Source organism: Carassius auratus, chromosome 9 (assembly GCF_003368295.1).
Source record: "Carassius auratus strain Wakin chromosome 9, ASM336829v1, whole genome shotgun sequence".
Lineage (NCBI taxonomy): Eukaryota > Metazoa > Chordata > Actinopteri > Cypriniformes > Cyprinidae > Carassius > Carassius auratus.
The window spans coordinates 555,094-573,811 of NC_039251.1; the positions used below are offsets into that span (position 1 = coordinate 555,094).

The 18,718-nt window shown below is 44.3% G+C and overlaps 1 pseudogene; it reads left to right on the forward strand.

Moving 5' to 3' along the window:
- Positions 1-2,340: 2,340 nt before the first annotated feature.
- The window catches only part of LOC113109268 (calmodulin-like protein 11), a 38,659-nt pseudogene continuing 22,281 nt past the window's right edge, over positions 2,341-18,718 (forward strand).

The window sequence follows — 18,718 nt, forward strand, 5'->3', positions numbered from 1 at the left end:
CAGTAGCTAAGGAGGCCTGCAGAGAGCCCCTACAACTTATCTAACTACTGACAGAGATCTTATGAGCAGAGTTGTCATCATTATTGACTCTCTAATCAAGAGGAGACCTTAACTTCTCTCCATACTTCTCAACATTTTGCAAGGAAGCTCACTAAAAGCCTACCACTCATGATTGCTATACAAGTGGAGCTCTAAGGAACTGAAGCTTCAGTAAGATGACCCTCTACAGCAAGAGGAGGCCTAACAATGCCCGCAGTAGTCGAGGAGGCTCAGAGAGAGTCTGACAAAGTAGCTGACAACTGGCAGAGCTATAAAATTAGAGGTCTCAGTATAACTACCTTTTAAGCGAGACCCCACAACACCCCACACTGAACAGGCTTCACTAAAAATGACTCTCTATAACAAGAGGAGGCCTGATAATGGCCGCAGTAACCAAACACTAAACTATCTATACCAGTACTTCTCAAAGTCCGGACTCCGGTCCAGATCCGGACCCGGAGAGAATTCAATACGGACCCGCCTCCATTTCATATTTCAACAGCAGTAATTGTGTGTAAGGGATTTAAAAGTCTGGATTTCCTACTTTATTAAACGCATGTCAAAATCATTTGTTTAGTGTTTTATGTCTTTTTGGAGATGTTCCGCAATTAAAGCGAAGGTATATATTGAAAGTTTTCCTCCGTGATTCAGTTGCCATGACATCCAGTGAGTGTAAACGTTTGGATGTAATTGGGCGCGAGTCGCGCAACGCCACCCTTCACCTCAGTAATATAAGTGTTTGAATGGGTGTGTAAGATGTCATTGTCCAGGAAAAGAAAAGTTGACCAAGAAAATAGACTTTTCAAAGATGACTGGACAGAGAAGTATGCGTTCATTTTGCCCCATTCCAGCACGAAGCCATTCTGTTTGATTTGTAACGAGACAGTTGGAGTTGTGAAGAGTGGAAACGTCAAACGGCATTTTGTGACACAGCAAGACAGAGCTACAGAAGCATCTTTCCATGTGGCCTGGGTACTAGGCAAAAACAAGAAGCCATTCACTGATGCAGAGATAGTTAAGGAGTGGAGATAGCAGATGCTTTGTTTGAGGGAAAGGAAAGACAGGAGATGTCAAAAAAATTTAAGAAAATTCCACTGTCCAATGACACATTAACCAGGAGGACAGAGGTACTTGCCCATGACTTAGTTAACTAGTTAACTGATGAAATCAAAAATGCACCCTGCCTTTCACTTGCGGTGGATGAGTCAACAGATAGCACACACCAAGCCCAGCTATGTGTGTTTGTCAGATATTTCAGCAAGGCAAAGGGGACATTCTGTGAAGACATACTGGGCCTTACTCCACTCTGTCACACTAGAGGAGAGGACATATATGAAGCTATCATTCAGATGCTTAATGAACGGGGAATTGATCTCAAGCATATTGTGTCCATCACTACTGATGGTGCTCCAGCCATGATAGGGAAGGAGAAGGGAGCTGTTCAGCGTCTTAAAGAGCAACACTCTGACCTGCTGACATACCACTGTATAATACACCAGTCCGTACTGTGTGCTAGCCTTGGAAAAGAATATTCAGACATCATGGAAACTATTATGAAGCTTGTGAACTACCTGAGAGCCTCCTCTGCCCTTCAGCACCGTCTTCTGCGGGCATTCCTGACTGAGGTGAGAATTTATTTGACTTTTTACATCTACTGTGTTTTTGTGTGTGTGGGTCAATAGAGGCTTACTAAGTGTTGATCATCCATGCACACTCACACACTCAGTCACTCAGTCACTCACTCACTCACTCACACACTCAGACACAGAGAGAGACTATATATATGCAAATATGGCTTCAGAGCAAAAGCATTTACATCTTTAACAATTTTAATCAACGTGTTACTAAGGCATAATTAATGCAGGAAATACTGAAATCTCCCCACTGACTGATGATAAGTCAACCCTTATTTCACAAATGTTTTTTTTATATTTATTTAATCATTTATAACTGTGAACAAAATGTAATTATATGCATTTGGAACTATTAAAGGTTGTCATCAAACTTTACTTACAACAGACTTTTACAGCACTTACAAAGGTCTTTGTGTTCACTTTATGAATATTTATGCAACACAAAAAGGTAATGTATTTATTTATATGTATATATATTTTTTCTTTCTCTTATCAGGTAAATGCTGCTTATGACGACTTACTCCTTCATAATAATGTTAGGTGGCTGAGTAAGGGAAAAGTCTTGGAAAGGTTTTGGGCCATCAGGAAAGATTTGGAGATGTTTTTGTCCCAGCAGAAGAATGTCAAAGCCAGACATAACTTGGATTTTCTGAGGGATAATGACACCATGGAGGTTGTGGGCTTTTTAGTGGACATAACACCTCATCTAAATGAACTAAATCTGAAGCTCCAGGGCCAAGGCAACACAGTGTGTGATCTGATGGCAGCAGTGCGCTCCTTTGAAAGGCGGCTGGAGATCTTTAAAAGTGACATCACAGGGCCACATATCCACTTTCCAACTCTTCTCCGGCAGACTAATGGTAATCACCATCATCACCATCTTTCCTTTTTGGAGAAGCTAGCTGAAAATTTCAGGATGCGCTTTGAGGGCTTCAATGTAGGCAGACAAGTGCTGCTTTGCAGTACATCTCCATTCCTAGTCAAGAATGTTGAGGAGTTTTCAAAAGAAATCAAGAGCATCTTCCTGTGGGCAAGCATGGCATCTTTGCAGACCGAACTCATTGACTTGCAGGAAAATGTGGCTTTGCAGGAAGTGGACTGTGACACTGTTACCTTTTGGACTAAAATGGTCACATCTGAAATTTTCCACAATCTACAGAAAGTAGCCATCTGTGTTCTTACCATGTTTGGGTCAACCTATCGGTGTGAGTCTGCATTCTCAGCGATGAATGCTGTAAAGAACTCACACCGCAGCAGCTTGACTAATGAACATTTAGGCCAGTGTCTCCGTCTAGCAACCACACCTTTTGTGCCACGGTTTCGGCAGCTGATGGGAGACAGACAGTGCCATTTCTCACATTAAACTGCTCTGTATTTTGCACCATGTTACTTTTGTGGTGTTTTGTTAAGAAAAATCCAGACACTTAAATTAATTGTTTTGCCACGTTATTCATGTATTTTGAATAGAGCCACCTTATTTTTTCATAAAACGAATGTTAATTTGTAATACATGTTGATTAAAAACAAGTTTTGTAATGACCTATAGTTCCGGACCTTTCTCATTGTTGAAAATTCTGATTTGGACCTTTGAGTACCCCTGATCTATACTATGCACTAGTGACGTAACATTCAGCCAAGTATGGTGACCCATACTCAGAATTGGTGCTCTGCATTTAACCCATCCAAAGTGCACACACACAGAGCAGTGAACACACACACACACCCTGTGAACACACACCCAGAGCAGTGGGCAGCCATTTATGCTGCAGCGCCCGGGGAGCAGTTGGGGGTTTGATGCCTTGCTCAAGGACACCTAAGTCGTGGTATTGAAGGTGGAGAGAGAATAGTACATGCACTCCCCCCACCTACAATTCATGTTGGCCCGGGACTCGAACTCACAACCTTTCGATTGCGAGTCCAAGTCGCTAACTGTTAGGCCACGACTTCCCCTAAATTAAACTACACTATACAAATAATATCCTAGCTGAGCTCTAATAGGCCTCAATAAAGATCACCCTATGTAGTGAGAGGAGGCCTAACGACGCTCGCAGTAGCTGAGGAGGCTCAGAGAGAGCCCGAAAACCAAGCTAGCTACTGGCCAAGCTCTAGGAGCAGAGGTCTTAACCTGACGACTCTCTAAAAAGGAAAGAGAGTACACTCTAAACCTACCCCACACTCAGGATATTTTGGATAGTAGGTAGGATAGCCTAATACTTCCTCTTTACAGTAAAGATATCAGTCTGAAATGAAAAAGTTCCAACATAGCAAACAGTAACTATGGAGGCTTTTTAGAGCCTTATACTTAGCAAGTCATTGACATCATTAACACGTTCAAAACCCACCCCCCTTTGTTTATTTCTTTTTCTTCATTGAACCATCAGTGAAGCAGGTGATTGAACAAAAGTGGAAACTTTATCAGGAACAAGTGTAATTTGTGGCCAAAGCCATACATAACTTCAGGATGGGACCAGCGCGGTATAAAAGTTTTAGAAGCTGGGTAGTGCACTTTTGCCTCCCAAACCAAAAGAGTTCCAAAGAACTCTGAAGGCGAAACATCGAGGAGAATATTTTTCTCCTTCTCCCCAGTGTCAGCCAGGTTTACCCAGAAATGTCTCTTCGTAGCTACCATGGCCGCCATGGATCTACACATCATGGCAACAGTTTGAATATCTGGGAGAATGGGAAAACTTGTGTGAGGTGGGTGATTATGTCCCAACAAGAATCTTTCATCTAGACTCCCCAGAGGGAGCTCACAATTCTGGTGCTTCCACCGCAGAGTCAAACCTTTTATGTCACAAAACATAACTTCAAACAGCTCGTCATATGTGGGCCAATGTTAATTTTGATAGCCATAGTCCTTATCTTGATATGAAAATGCTTAACCACATTTTAGTCTTTTTGAGTCTTTCATAGTTTTAGTCAACAAAAATTCATAGAATTTTCATATCAAAAATTATAAATCCATAGAATACCAAAATATTCAGAAATTTTTTGTCAACTTTTAGTCATTACTTTTAGTCAAACTACAGTTACCAACATTCATTTATATTGGTAGATATTTTATATATAGTGTTAAAACAAAAAATAGTCATTAATTATTCTCTCTTTAGACCAAATCATTCAATCAAATCAATCTTATGAGAAATTTAAAACAAGGATGTAATTTGGAAAAACTTTATGGGTGAACTTTCACTTTAACAGTAGTGAATGGGAAGCAACTTATAAAAATTACAGTATAATATATATCATTTATAATTTTGGGGGCCGTTCACATATTGCGTCTTTTGCACGATCAAATTCATTATTTAATATGTAAATAAATGCAGGTGCATTCATAATGGTCATAACGGCATGCTGTGTGACACGCTAATTTTTTCCAGGCGCGTTGGCGCAGCATCGAGATAAAAACATTTCAACCAATCAGCTTCATTGTTTCCCGAAGGAACAGCTGATCATAGCTATACAGGGATAGACATTTTAAAATAAATTTAATAGCAGAGCTACTGCAAACAATTTTTAGTACTGCACATACATTTATCCTTTGCTGAAATTTCTGCATCTTAATTGAGAGCGCAGGTCAAGCCCCAAAACACTTTGGGGAAAAAAGCATGTGAACAGCCCCTATTAGAGCTGAAGAAGTGGAGCATGCATGGGAGAGAGCACTTCTTTCGGTGCGAATCTGACTATCTCGCCCTCACTAACTTTAAGTTAATCAACAAAAAAATTGTGACTCCTGGGATAAAAAATGGGATATCTGGTTACCTTATCCCTACTCCTTCAGGGGCTTAGGCCATTGTTTCAGACCAGCAGTTCACATTTTGGATAAACGCCCTTTATCTGATTGCAATCCAATGACAGAGACACACATTTTGAAGGACAAGACAAGTTGCCTATAGGATGTATTTTGAATGTCCGGTAGTCTTTAGATAACATTATAGTCCCATCTCATCTTGTTAAAGAAGACGCTGCATAAATTTCGTCATAGTTTTTATCATCAGATATTAGTTTTTGCTTGTCAACGTCTCATCTTAGTCACAGAAAAATGTTTCATTAATGAATATTTCTCATCGCTGTCTTCATTGATGAAATTAACACTGATGTTGGGCAAGCAGGCTGCGAGTCCTCAAAGGCATCCTCACTCTCAGCAGCCTCTTCCTGCTCATTTTGGTTAAAGACAAGGAGTGGACTCGCTCTCATCGGTGTTTAAACATGATTGACATAACATGAAGTTTTATTTATTTTTAACGTGTAAAAATTTTGGATGACTCAGTGGCTGCATCCAAAAACTCTAGAATGCTGCCTTCGGAGGATGCAGTCCAAGTCAGGAAGTCATCAAGGCACGTTTGAATCCAATTTCTGTTTTACTTCCTGTCTCCGGACCTTCTTCTGATCGAATTTTGAAGGCAGCATAGATAGTTTTTATAGGGATGCCTTCATAGAGAAAGGCAAAGTCATTGCATCAAATGGCTGTGAGGCAGCAAGTCAGTTACGTTTAAGGGTATATTCAGTTATTACCCAGCTATTGTAATTGTTATAGTAATTACATAGTATCCACACTGTATGTACGGAGCAGGACTGTAAAAAAAAACTGAGAATACCGAGAATACATGAATGAAGGAATGAATGAATGAATGAATGAATGAATGAATGGTATGGAATTTATATAGTTCTTTATTGTGTATTGCTGTACACCCTTTACAGTGCTTTACAGTCATGGGGGGAGTCTCTCCTCAACCACCAACATATATATATATATATATATATATATATATATACTGTAGTGCCCTTTTGGTCCAATTTAGGTACCATGGACAGCGATTCCTAACGAGCGTTACACCCCCATTCCCCTTGTTGCCAGGAGAGGTCTATTTTCTGGCGATCTTAGAGTCACACAAAAGGAGGGCATGGGGGTGGGTGGCTGTAGACTGTGATGCGCTGGACTGGAAAAGTCAAGCCCCCGGGTGGAGGTACTCAGGCTGGAGGTAATAATGTGGCCACAGTCTCATTTTAGGTTCAGTGCAGATTATGAATGTGAGCCAAAACTAGAGCTAGAGCGCATGCTCTGTGACTGATAATTGTGGTGCACAGTGGCTGTGTAGAGAGACAAAAGTGCCTGGAGCTACTCTTCCTGTAATCCCTCATTCAAACAGGCTGATGTAGCCATAGCATGAGACCACACACATACTGACACTCAGACAATATGACCTGTTCTTTTCAATGGGGTCACTATAAAAGCATTACATTACTATTTAGTAGAGATGTTAAAAAGTGTGTTTCACATGGGAAGGAAACATTTTAATGGCATCAGAAAAAAAGTGTCACTCAAAACAATAATTATTTTGCTAAACTGAATTAAGCTTTGAATAGTAGTTTAACACATTACATTTTTCTCTAACATTAAAAACAAACCTATAGATGCATCTCAAAAAATGAAGCAACAATTTGTACACTGTTTTATCCCATGTTTTGAGAAAAAAAAACAAGATGTTTCTTCCCACTGTACTAGCACTAACATTACCGCTCACTGAGTGATATAACATAAACTAACATTGTTGCCAGGTTTTCCAAGAGAAATAAGTTACCTATTATCAAAAAAAAAAAAAAAAAAAAAACTGTTCTGGAAACCCATGCTCAAAAATGTGTCCCTATGATTTTAGAGGGAAGGGGAATCTCCACATAACACAGACTGCATAAGGCATCCCTAAACACCCTTTGAAAGGGAGTTTGTTCCAGTTTCTTGTTTGTTTGTTTTTCCTGCAAAAACAGTTCATTTTCATTCCTTGAACCATTTCTAGCCCCTTTCAAAAAAGTCATCCAACTCCCCCGGCATAAATTCACTGAATTCGTAATGGTGATTTTATTGTACTCAAAAACTCACAAAACATCTCCACACAACTCAAGACACTTTACTTTCCCTGACTATGAAGATATCTCCGGCTAAATACGTTTTTTTATATTTACAAGTATAATATATGTGCACTGATTGATTGTCTTACTGTTGCATTACAAGCAGAGATGTAAAGACAAAAAGATGCTACATCAAATGATTTTAGAGTAATTGGAATAATGAAGTAGCAAAAAACATAGTAATGTAATCTTTAAATGCATTTTGTTCTAGCAAAAATAACAGCACAATTTCAATGAGAAAGGGGATAACGCATAGTTGCCTCGACACCACAGCTCTCATTCAAACAGACTTTGCCATGGCACTGACAGACAGAGAAGTATATCACACAAGTCAAAAGTTAAGTCAAGTCAAGTCACCTTTATTTGTAATGCCAAACAGGAAAATAGTTTGTCAATTATGCAAGAAGAGAAAAACAGGGTCAATTTTCCATCTAAAGTCAGTTCATTCAGTGTCATCATCCAGTTCATATCTCTTCCAATAGTGTCTGTGCAATCAACTAAGCAAGCCAAAGGTGAAGGTGGAAAGAAACTTAAAATTTCCAAGGCTCTGGTTGTTCAAGTCACTTTGGGCAGAGCAACATGGTAATTCATATTTTCTTCATTTTATTTTTATTTTTATTCATTTTATTTTTTATTCTACATCAACAAAATGACAACAATACAATTGATTAAAATGTTCAGCAATTATGTTGCTCTATCTAGAAATGTTAACAATCAAAATATAACTTATTTCCCATATATAATGTTCAGAAGTCAAAATGACATCTGGAATTTACTCAGTAATAGATTTTATTCAGGACAAATGCCATATTGAAATTTTAAACAGATGAAAATGAATTTGTAAGAGATAGAATTACCATCTTTATAATGGTATATGTGTTGTATAAAGGCCCTAGGTCTCATGTCATTTTCAAAACTCACAACTTTCAAAAGTGTTTTACATCTTCTGAAATGTTTTCGTCTACTACAAGTCTTTTAAAAGTCAGCTGAATGTAGGTATGTTGTTAAACAACCTCACAATCTATTGTACACACTGTACTTCTATCCTTTATAGTCTCGCTTTTATTGCTGTCATAAACTGAAGGTCTGTTTCAACTACAAACAGCATGTTGCATTATACATTACTCTTTCTTTAACTTTAGCACAAGCTCCTCTTTTAACCATAAAATTCCAATAATAGAAACAATTACTCTCCCAATCCAATCCAAATTATGCCAAGGAATGTAAATCACTTGCCCAGTATTGTTATATTGATTCAAATTGATTTAATTTGAAATTATTATGGATACAATTTTAATTTGGACTTGGGATTTGCAACACATAATAATTTTTAAGAATTTTTAAGAATTTAGTACACTGAGCAAAATTAGTAGTACTTTAGTAGTGATCTTCATTAATAGTTTACTGGTCAAATGATGATCTTTTGACATGGAATATTGTGAGGACATGAAAAATATTAATAATATTCTGATGCTGATGCATGGGCCATAAAAAATAGCATATTGAATAACTATTTTAATAACCAAAAATGTCTAATCTTAAAAAAGGCTGGAATGCATGTATGCATGTACAGGTCCTTCTAAACAAATTAGCATATTGTGATAAAAGTTCATTTCTTTTCCATAATGTAATGATAAAAATTAAACATTCATATATTTTAGATTCATTGCACACCAACTGAAATATTTCAGGTCTTTTATTGTTTTAAAGGGACAATAAGTAACTTTTTAGGTATTTTATTATCTAAAATCAATATTTTTATTCATAAATATGCCCTCAATGGTGTACAAATACCTATGCCAATGTTTAAACTAATCCTCGTAAATGAAGAATTTATTATCTTTATATACATGGGACGGGTAGGTCGACGGAGGCTTCCATGTAGTTCCGCCATCTTGCAAAACTATAATAGCAGAGAGGGACAAAAAGTACTAAGCCAACGCGTTTCCACAACGCGTTTTCGGTCAGAGCCAGAAACGCAGGTGCAGAGCAGTGAGAGGCGCTTGAAACTGCACCGGCAAGTTTAAAAGTCTGGATTGCATTCTTATTATGGACCATACATATGCCGCGCCACAGGAGAAGAAAACATCGTCGCCAAAACAGTCAAAAATAGAACGTAAAAGGAAACATGACCGTAGATTACAGAAAACAAGAGTTAATGTCGGGGAAGCTTTTTCTAGGTGGAAAGAGCTAATGCTTGATAAAGATTTCAAAAGAGACGCTGAAGTGGCCAGTTTTCTTCTCGACAGATAGGTCAGTGTTACAATCTATATTACAATATTTTTTCATATCTAACAATGCACATTATTCAGAAAATATAACGAATAAAGAAGACATAACTACTAATTACAATATTTCATGTTTTCCACAGTCAGTAATTCATACTGTAACATTCGTTTGTTTATGGTCATGTTGCAGTTTGTTTGAAATAACACACCTGTTCACCTGAAGGAAAACTCGACGAAGTGCTATTAGAAGACATCCCGTCAAAGCTTTTTGGTACATATCGCCTACCGTAGATGCAACGCGCATTTGAAAAAGCCAGGCGCTGGAGAGCAAAATTAGTTTGAATGCAAAATACAATTTCACCACTAGATGGGAGTAATTCCTACTTAGTGTCCCTTTAATACTGATGATTTTGTCATACAGCTCATGAAAACCCAAAATTCCTATTTCAAAAAATTAGCAAAACTAACTTTTATCACAATATGCAAATTTTTTGAGAAGGACCTGTATTTTTTCCTCATTCTGTTGTCTAATGATGTCTTCTTTTTTCCTTTCATTTGAGGACACAGTGTGAGAGGAAATTGCTGTGTTCAACTGTGCTCTGCTACTATATGGTTTCTATGGCAACCTCTCCAAAATTATGTGCTCTGAATGGCATTTCATGAGATGTGGGGTGATTACAGTCGAGGAAGGAATACTGATGTTTCTGTTAGCCATCACTGTAAAAGGAAGTGTGCAGTGCTCTAGTAAAAGCACACTTCCTGTCTTTATATTATGGTTCTGCTACATCTTCTACATGTCAGAGGAAATATTTGAATTTACTGCCCCCTGCAGAGTGCGCAGAAATCATTTGTACAACAATGTGCTGTAATTTGTGTGTTGTTGTACATGTAAAATATGAATATTTAAAATTGACGATCAGTTTAGACTCCTGGGCTCATATTTATAATCAGTTTTCATTCAAATTTCCATTGATTTGATTATATATGTTAAATGCAAGGAACAATGTGTCTTGGTGAGTGAGGAATGTAAGGAACTATTTTACCTGTGCTCTAGAGGCTACAGCAAACTGCCAAAGAAATACATTATAGTCTATGCTCAAGAAAGGTCCATTATGGAGTACACAACTGGATTATTAAAAGGTCAGTGGTTATGCATTAACTTATTAATTATTATTTTTTAATTATAATAAAGCTATAAGTCAACTATGCTTGCGCACTGTGTTTTCCACAATATGCCCCTTGAGGCATGAACTTAAAATTGACCATTAAAGCCAGATGAGCAATTCATTCCAAATAACCTGGTCGTGGACAAACCCACAACTATAAACTATAAACAGTACTTCTTCTATACCCACAAATTTGTAGTCTTTCCACTTCATTTGGAAATATCTGCCCACTGATTTATTTTAGCTACTAGAGATGACCTCTACAGCCCTGAATATCAGAGGAGACCATGTTAACTAGATGCACCCCAGAGACAGATCCCCTGTGAAGACCACCATCAGCACAAGACCACGGGAACCAGATGACTCCTGTGCACCTGTGTTGCAGCCTGGAATTAAACCACACCATGATTGTTTTGTCTGGTCAGAGAAGATCTGGCCCCCCAACTGAACCTGGTTTCTCCCAAGATTTATTCTCCATTTCTGTCCCTGATGGAGTTTTGGTTCCTTGCCGCTGTCACCTCTGGCTCGTTAGTTGAAGATGCTTGAATGATTGCGCAGACACTATTGGAAGAGAGCTGAACTGGATGATGATATCACTGAATCATCAATTAACTGACTATATTTAAAAAGAAAAATGACTTTATTATTGTCTTCTTGCAATCTATTTTCCTGACTCTGTAAAGATGCTTTGACACAATCAGTATTGTGTAAAGCGCTATACAAATAAAGGTGACTTGACTTGACTTTAGGCATACATTTGTTACAGTACTTGTCACTGACAACCCAATCCGTCGATTCTGCCATGTTGCCATCATCATAACATTTGTATAACATTTTGTTATACATATCTATATATAACAGTCTTTCTTCAACTTTTTTCTACTATATTATGATGCTGTCTGTATGTTATTATTTACTATGGTGTATGTGTGAGAGTGTTCATGTGTGTATCCAATTTGACAGTGTTTCTCTTTTGTATTTACTGTAATACTGGAGCCGTTCTGCTGAACTGATGCAGTTACTATATATAGTATAGTGCATACTGTGCATTTAGTATAGTGTCACTCTTGAATACATGGTAGAGAAATGCCTACAAAATTTTATTTTATTTTATTTTATTTTATTATTATTTTATGAAAGTGAATTCCTTTGCACAGCAACAAGGATTAGATTAGTTTGCTGATAGTTTGCCCTTTACATGGACCGTCCCATATACAGTGGGGCAGGAGCGAACAGACTGTCCTGCTTCTGCTCCTGGACCTCCACTCTCCACTAGTGCCAGCAGTTCATCTGATCTCCTCACAGGTGACATAAAATTAATGATATCTACAAAGCAGTGGTGAGTATATGCATTTGTTTGTTTGTTTGTTTGTTTGTTTGTTTTTGGTAATTTTTCCACATAGAACTTTCTTGGCTTTCTTGACTTTAAAAAGCTTTTGCCAACACTAACTTTTTCATAAATGCTATAACATCATAATATTTACCTATTCATGGATGCACTTTTGAAGAATAGTCTTTCTTTTTTTTTTGACATTGTCTTGACAGTGTTGAATATCAAATTTGGTGTCTGTTTGTTTATTGATGGATTTCCAGACATATTCATGTTCTTAGATTTGTGGATTAAAATATGCATTTGTTTTGACATAAAAAGAAAAGAATAGACCTTTGGGGCAAGGCACCTTTCCAAGAACTAGCACAGAAGGCCTAGAGTGGAATGTAGATAGTGTTATTATTTTATTTTATTTTATTTTTATTGTAATTCATGGGGATATTATTGAGTAATGTATTCACAGTTTATTCACAGTACACAACAAGTTCCTGTAAAAAATGACTACCCAGAAACCATACCGGCTTATAAATATGGCCCTTCAAGACACATAATCAGCACTAATAACAACAAATAATAATCCACCCACCCAATACCCATCCACACCAACAACAACACCATTCACCACAAAATTGTAATGTACATTTACTTTGATTCATTCATTAAAACCTATAAACTAATTGATTTAATAAATAGCTTGAACATAAGTCATATACTGTAATAAATGTACCTTTTCATACAATCTCTTTTATTTAAAATCTGCTTTGTTATCAGTTATTCGATTGTTCAACTACATTGTAAAAACTCAATTTAATTTTAGAGTAGCTTTAGTATTTTACATTAATGGTCAAACTATAATAAAACATTATTATTACTATTACTATTACTATTACTATTACTATTACTGTTAGATTGCAATCATAATGTGTTTAAATGTTAATCATAAATACATCACTCAAACCGGGCAACTTTATGCCATGAACCATAAAAAGGCAGCTCTAAAAACCTTGACTCTTGAGTACTCTCAAAGTCAGATTCCATCATTGATTGAGTGTTTGTGTGTGTGTCTTGTCACGGGGTGAAGAACCACTCGACAAGAGGTACGTGAAATCAAAAACCCCGGAGGGTGGGTTTATTGAAAAGTGAAGGGTGCCTGGTGAAGTGTCCTGATCTGCTTTCCGCTGGTTGGTGCTCCCCGTGTGCTCTCCGTGCTCCTCTGTGCCAATCAAGGGGAAAGTGGGTGTCCAGACGTGCTCCAAAGGGTGTGGGCTGTCGGTCACTCGCTGCTTTCTGTGGGGATAGGAGAGAGGGGTTAGTCCAGCTTTGTGTTCTGTTTGAGAACCTCTTCTCAGTGCAACATGTGCTGCTTTTCAGTGTGCTGGCTGATGGGGAGCAGCTGTGACCGATCAGCCGGTGACGAGGACGCAGGTGCAGGTGTTTTGGTTTGGTTTCCAGGGCGACGCTGATTCCTCTGGGAGTGCTCGTCACATCCCCCCCCCCCCTAAGCGTCGTTCTGGTCCTGCGAAGACATGTAGAAAGTAGGGGTGAGATTAGGGGAGGGTGGGGAATGACCCCTGACAGACCTGCATAAGCTGTCCAGATCCGGGAGAGGCCATCGGCGTTCGCGTTGGCGGCCCCAGCTCGATGGCGGACTTCGAAGTGGAAGTCCTGGAGCGCTAGGAACCAGCGAGTCACCCTGGCGTTGGTGTCCTTGGCGCGGGCCATCCACTGTAGGGGCGCGTGGTCGGTTACCAGGGTGAACTTGCGGCCCAGGAGGTAGTACCGGAGCTCCAGGACTGCCCACCTGATGGCCAGGGCTTCCTTCTCCACGGCGGCGTATTTCCTCTCGGCGGGGGACAGCTTCCTGCTGATGTAGATGATCGGATGCTCCTCACCTTCCTGAATTTGGGAGAGGACCGCTCCTAGTCCTGTGTCGGAAGCATCCGTCTGCAGCAGGAAGGGGCAGCTAAAGTCCGGGGCGCGGAGTACCGGCGAGGACGTGAGTGCTGCTTTCACCTGGGAGAAGGCTTCTTCCGCCGACGGGGTCCAGCATACTTTCTCCGGCTGCCCCTTCCTGGTCAGGTCTGTCAGGGGGGCGGCTAAAGAGGAGAAGTTGGGGATAAAACAACGATAATAACCCGCCAACCCCAAGAAGGCTCGTACCTGGGTCTTTGTCTCCGGTCTTGGTGCGGCGTGGATGGCCTCAACTTTCTTGTCTTGCGGCCGGATGAGTCCTCGGCCGACTTGATAGCCCAGGTACTTGGCCTCAGAGAGGGCTAGGTGGCATTTTCGGGGGTTGGCGGTAAGTCCAGCCCGCCGGAGCTCCGAGAGCACCCTCCGCAGACGATCCAGATGTTCGTCCCACGCCTCGGAGTGGACCACGACGTCATCCAGGTAGGCGGCCGCGTAAGCTTGGTGAGGCCGCAGGAGGATGTCCATCATCCGCTGGAACGTCGCGGGGGCCCCATGTAGGCCGAAGGGAAGGGTCCGGTACTGCCAGTGACCACTGGGGGTGGAGAAGGCGGTTTTCGGCTTGGCGGCCTCGGAGAGCGGTACCTGCCAATAGCCCTTGGTTAGGTCTAGGGTGCTGATATACCGGGCCCTTCCTAGCCGGTCCAGCAGTTCGTCCACCTGAGGCATGGGGTACCCGTCGAATTCGGAGACTTCGTTCAGGCGGCGGAAGTCGTTACAAAAGCGGAGGGTGCCATCCGGCTTTGGGACCATCACAATGGGGCTGGACCACGGACTCCGGGATGGTTCTATTACCCCCAACTTTAGCATCTGTTGGACCTCTTCCTCAATAGCCTGCCGACGAGCCTCCGGGACTCGGTAGGGCCGTTGCCTAACGACGACTCCTGGGGGCGTCCGGATATGGTGTTGAAGCACGTTGGTCTGCCCGGGCTGAGAGGAGAACACATCCTGGAACTGACTGACCAGGTGCTGCAGCTCCGTCTTCTGGGCAGCCGAAAGGTGGGGGTTGATATCCACAACCACGGGCTCGGTGAGGCTTAGGGCAGCTACTTGGTCCCGGGTCCCCACCCATTTCTTTAGGAGGTTGACGTGGTAGAGTTGCTCCGCCTGCCGTCGTCCCGGCTGTCTCAGGTGGTAAGTGACCGGTCCAACCCTCTCGACGACCGAGTAGGGCCCCTTCCAGGAGGCCAGAAATTTGCAGGCGGAGCTGGGGACCAGGACCATGACGCGGTCTCCCGGTTGGAACTCCCGTGGCTGGGCTGTCCGGTCATAATGACGTTGCTGCGCTTGTTGGGCCCTGGTGAGGTGTTCCCGGACTAACGGCATCACTCGGTCGATCCGTTCCCTCATTTGCCGGACATGTTCGATGACGGTACGATGCGGGGCCGGCTGCTGCTCCCACGCTTCCCGGGCCACGTCCAAGAGGCCCCGGGGTTGACGGCCAAACAGGAGCTCGAAGGGGGTGAAGCCAGTTGAGGCCTGGGGAACTTCGCGGATCCCGAAGAGCACGTAGGGGATCATGAGGTCCCAATCCCGCTTGTCCTCCGCCGCCACACGTCTGAGCATTTGCTTGAGGGTCTGGTTAAATCTCTCTACGAGGCCATCAGTCTGGGGGTGATAAACAGTGGTCCTCAACTGCTTCACCCGCAGCAGCCGACAGAGGTCAGCCATTAGCCGGGACATAAAGGGGGTTCCCTGGTCAGTCAGGATCTCTGAGGGGAGGCCGACTCGGCTGGCCAGCAGAAACAGCTCCTGGGCGATGGACTTTGCGGTGGCCTTCCGCAGGGGGACTGCTTCTGGGTACCGGGTGGCATAGTCGACGATGACCAGGATGTGCTCATGCCCTCGGGCAGACTTCGGCAACGGCCCCACTATGTCCATTCCAATCCGCTCGAAGGGCACCTCGATGATAGGCAGCGGGATGAGCGGGCTGGGGGGAGGAGTCCGGGGCGACGTGGCCTGACAGGTCGGGCAGGCCTGGCAGAACCGCTTTACCTCGGCGTCCAGGCCCGGCCAATGGAAACGGTCGCGGATGCGTTGGGCAGTATTGGCTGCCGCGAGGTGTCCTGCCATGGGGTGGGAATGGGCCAGCTCCAGAATGGTCTCGGTCTTGGCACGAGGCACAACTAGTAACTTTTTCTCCTCCCCCCTACGCTGGGCGACACAATACAGCAGGCCATTCTCTACGACAAAATGTGGGAGAGGGTGGGGTCGGGGGAGGACGTCCTCTCCATCCACGACCCGCACCTGGCTCCAACAGTGCTTGAGTCGGTCGTCCTCCCGCTGTTCCTTGGCGAAAGAGCCCCCTCCAGCGGCCTGTTGGTAGACATCATAAAACAGATTAGTAGATTGGGAGGGGGCCTCACCTTCTCTCCCACTGTCGGAGACGAGCAGGGCCGGTCGGCGGCGGGGTCCAGGCGGCCGCCTCGGTCTTCGACGGTTCCCCTTGGGGCTGGCAGGCTGGGTAGCGGCGGACAGCAGCTTCTCGAAGCCGGGCCAATCCCTTCCAAGCAGTACGGCCACTGGCAGGTCCTTCACCAGGCCTACCTCCACTGGCCAGGTGCCTTGGGGGGACGAAATGACCATTTCACGGGCCGGTACTTGACGAGTGTCTCCGTGCACACAGGTAATCGGTAGGAAGTTCTTCCGGCCGCTTCGCGGGGCGCACAGCCGCGCCTGGATGAGGGTGACCGCACTGCCTGAGTCCAACAGGGCCCGGTACCGTCTTCCATCCACCTTCACATCTGCTTCGGGGGCTCCCGCCGGCACCCGTTGGTGAAGGATGCAGCCTGCCAGCCAGGCTCGCGGAGGCGACGGTGGTTCGGCACTTGGCATGGGCTCATCTCGCGGTGGGGGAACCGTCGGCCTGCTGACGGGTCGCGCGGTGCCTTCGAGCGGGCGTCGCTCCTGGACCACCCTCCGGGGGAATGGCGGCAGCCGGTCCCCTGCCCCGCTGGGATGAACGGCATCCGCCAGCTCGATCGCCTCCACTAGTTCCCGGACGTCACGTGGGTCCCTCATGCCGACGGCCTGTCGGTGGGCGCGAGGTAGTGCGCGCAGGAGGCGATCGACCACCACTCGTTCCGCTACCTGTGTTGGTGTGGGGTTTCCTGCCAACAGCCAGTGCTGGGCGAGGCGGCTGAGTTCGGCTGCCTGGGCACGGGCTGGCACCCGGGGCTTGTATTCCCACTCGTGGAACTGCTGGGCGGCACTTACAGGGGAGAGGCCCAGCCTCGCCAGGATCTCTCGCTTCACTTCGACATACCTGTCGGCACTCGTCAGGGGGAGCGAGAAGTAAGCCCTCTGTGCTTCACCGGTGAGTAGGGGTGCCAGCGCACATGCCCACTCGTCCTCTGGCCATCCCTCTCGGTGGGCAGTGTTTTCGAAGACCTGAAGGAAGGCTTCCACATCGTCATCGGCCGTCATCTTGGGCAACAGACGGGTGGCTTGTGCCCGAGGCTCAGGTAGCGGAACGCGCTGGGCCGCGGCCGCCCGGACGGCGGCGAGTTCATCCTCCGTCCTGCCCAGGCGAGTGGCGAGGTGTTCCGCTATTTGCTGCTGGCGGATGCTAACCTCAGCGAGGCGTTGTAAGACGTCCTCCATCGCGGGGCCGCGCGTGCCGCCTTCCGTGGTGCTGCTGACAGAAAGCAAAAAAAAATTAGGAGTTGGGGCGGTGACCTTGTCGGTGATTCCTCACTGTTCTGCCCGCATTCTCCACCACTGTCACGGGGTGAAGAACCACTCGACAAGAGGTACGTGAAATCAAAAACCCCGGAGGGTGGGTTTATTGAAAAGTGAAGGGTGCCTGGTGAAGTGTCCTGATCTGCTTTCCGCTGGTTGGTGCTCCCCGTGTGCTCTCCGTGCTCCTCTGTGCCAATCAAGGGGAAAGTGGGTGTCCAGACGTGCTCCAAAGGGTGTGGGCTGTCGGTCACTCGCTGCTTTCTGTGGGGATAGGAGAGAGGGGTTAGTCCAGCTTTGTGTTCTGTTTGAGAACCTCTTCTCAGTGCAACATGTGCTGCTTTTCAGTGTGCTGGCTGATGGGGAGCAGCTGTGACCGATCAGCCGGTGACGAGGACGCAGGTGCAGGTGTTTTGGTTTGGTTTCCAGGGCGACGCTGATTCCTCTGGGAGTGCTCGTCACATCCCCCCCCCCCCTAAGCGTCGTTCTGGTCCTGCGAAGACATGTAGAAAGTAGGGGTGAGATTAGGGGAGGGTGGGGAATGACCCCTGACAGACCTGCATAAGCTGTCCAGATCCGGGAGAGGCCATCGGCGTTCGCGTTGGCGGCCCCAGCTCGATGGCGGACTTCGAAGTGGAAGTCCTGGAGCGCTAGGAACCAGCGAGTCACCCTGGCGTTGGTGTCCTTGGCGCGGGCCATCCACTGTAGGGGCGCGTGGTCGGTTACCAGGGTGAACTTGCGGCCCAGGAGGTAGTACCAGAGCTCCAG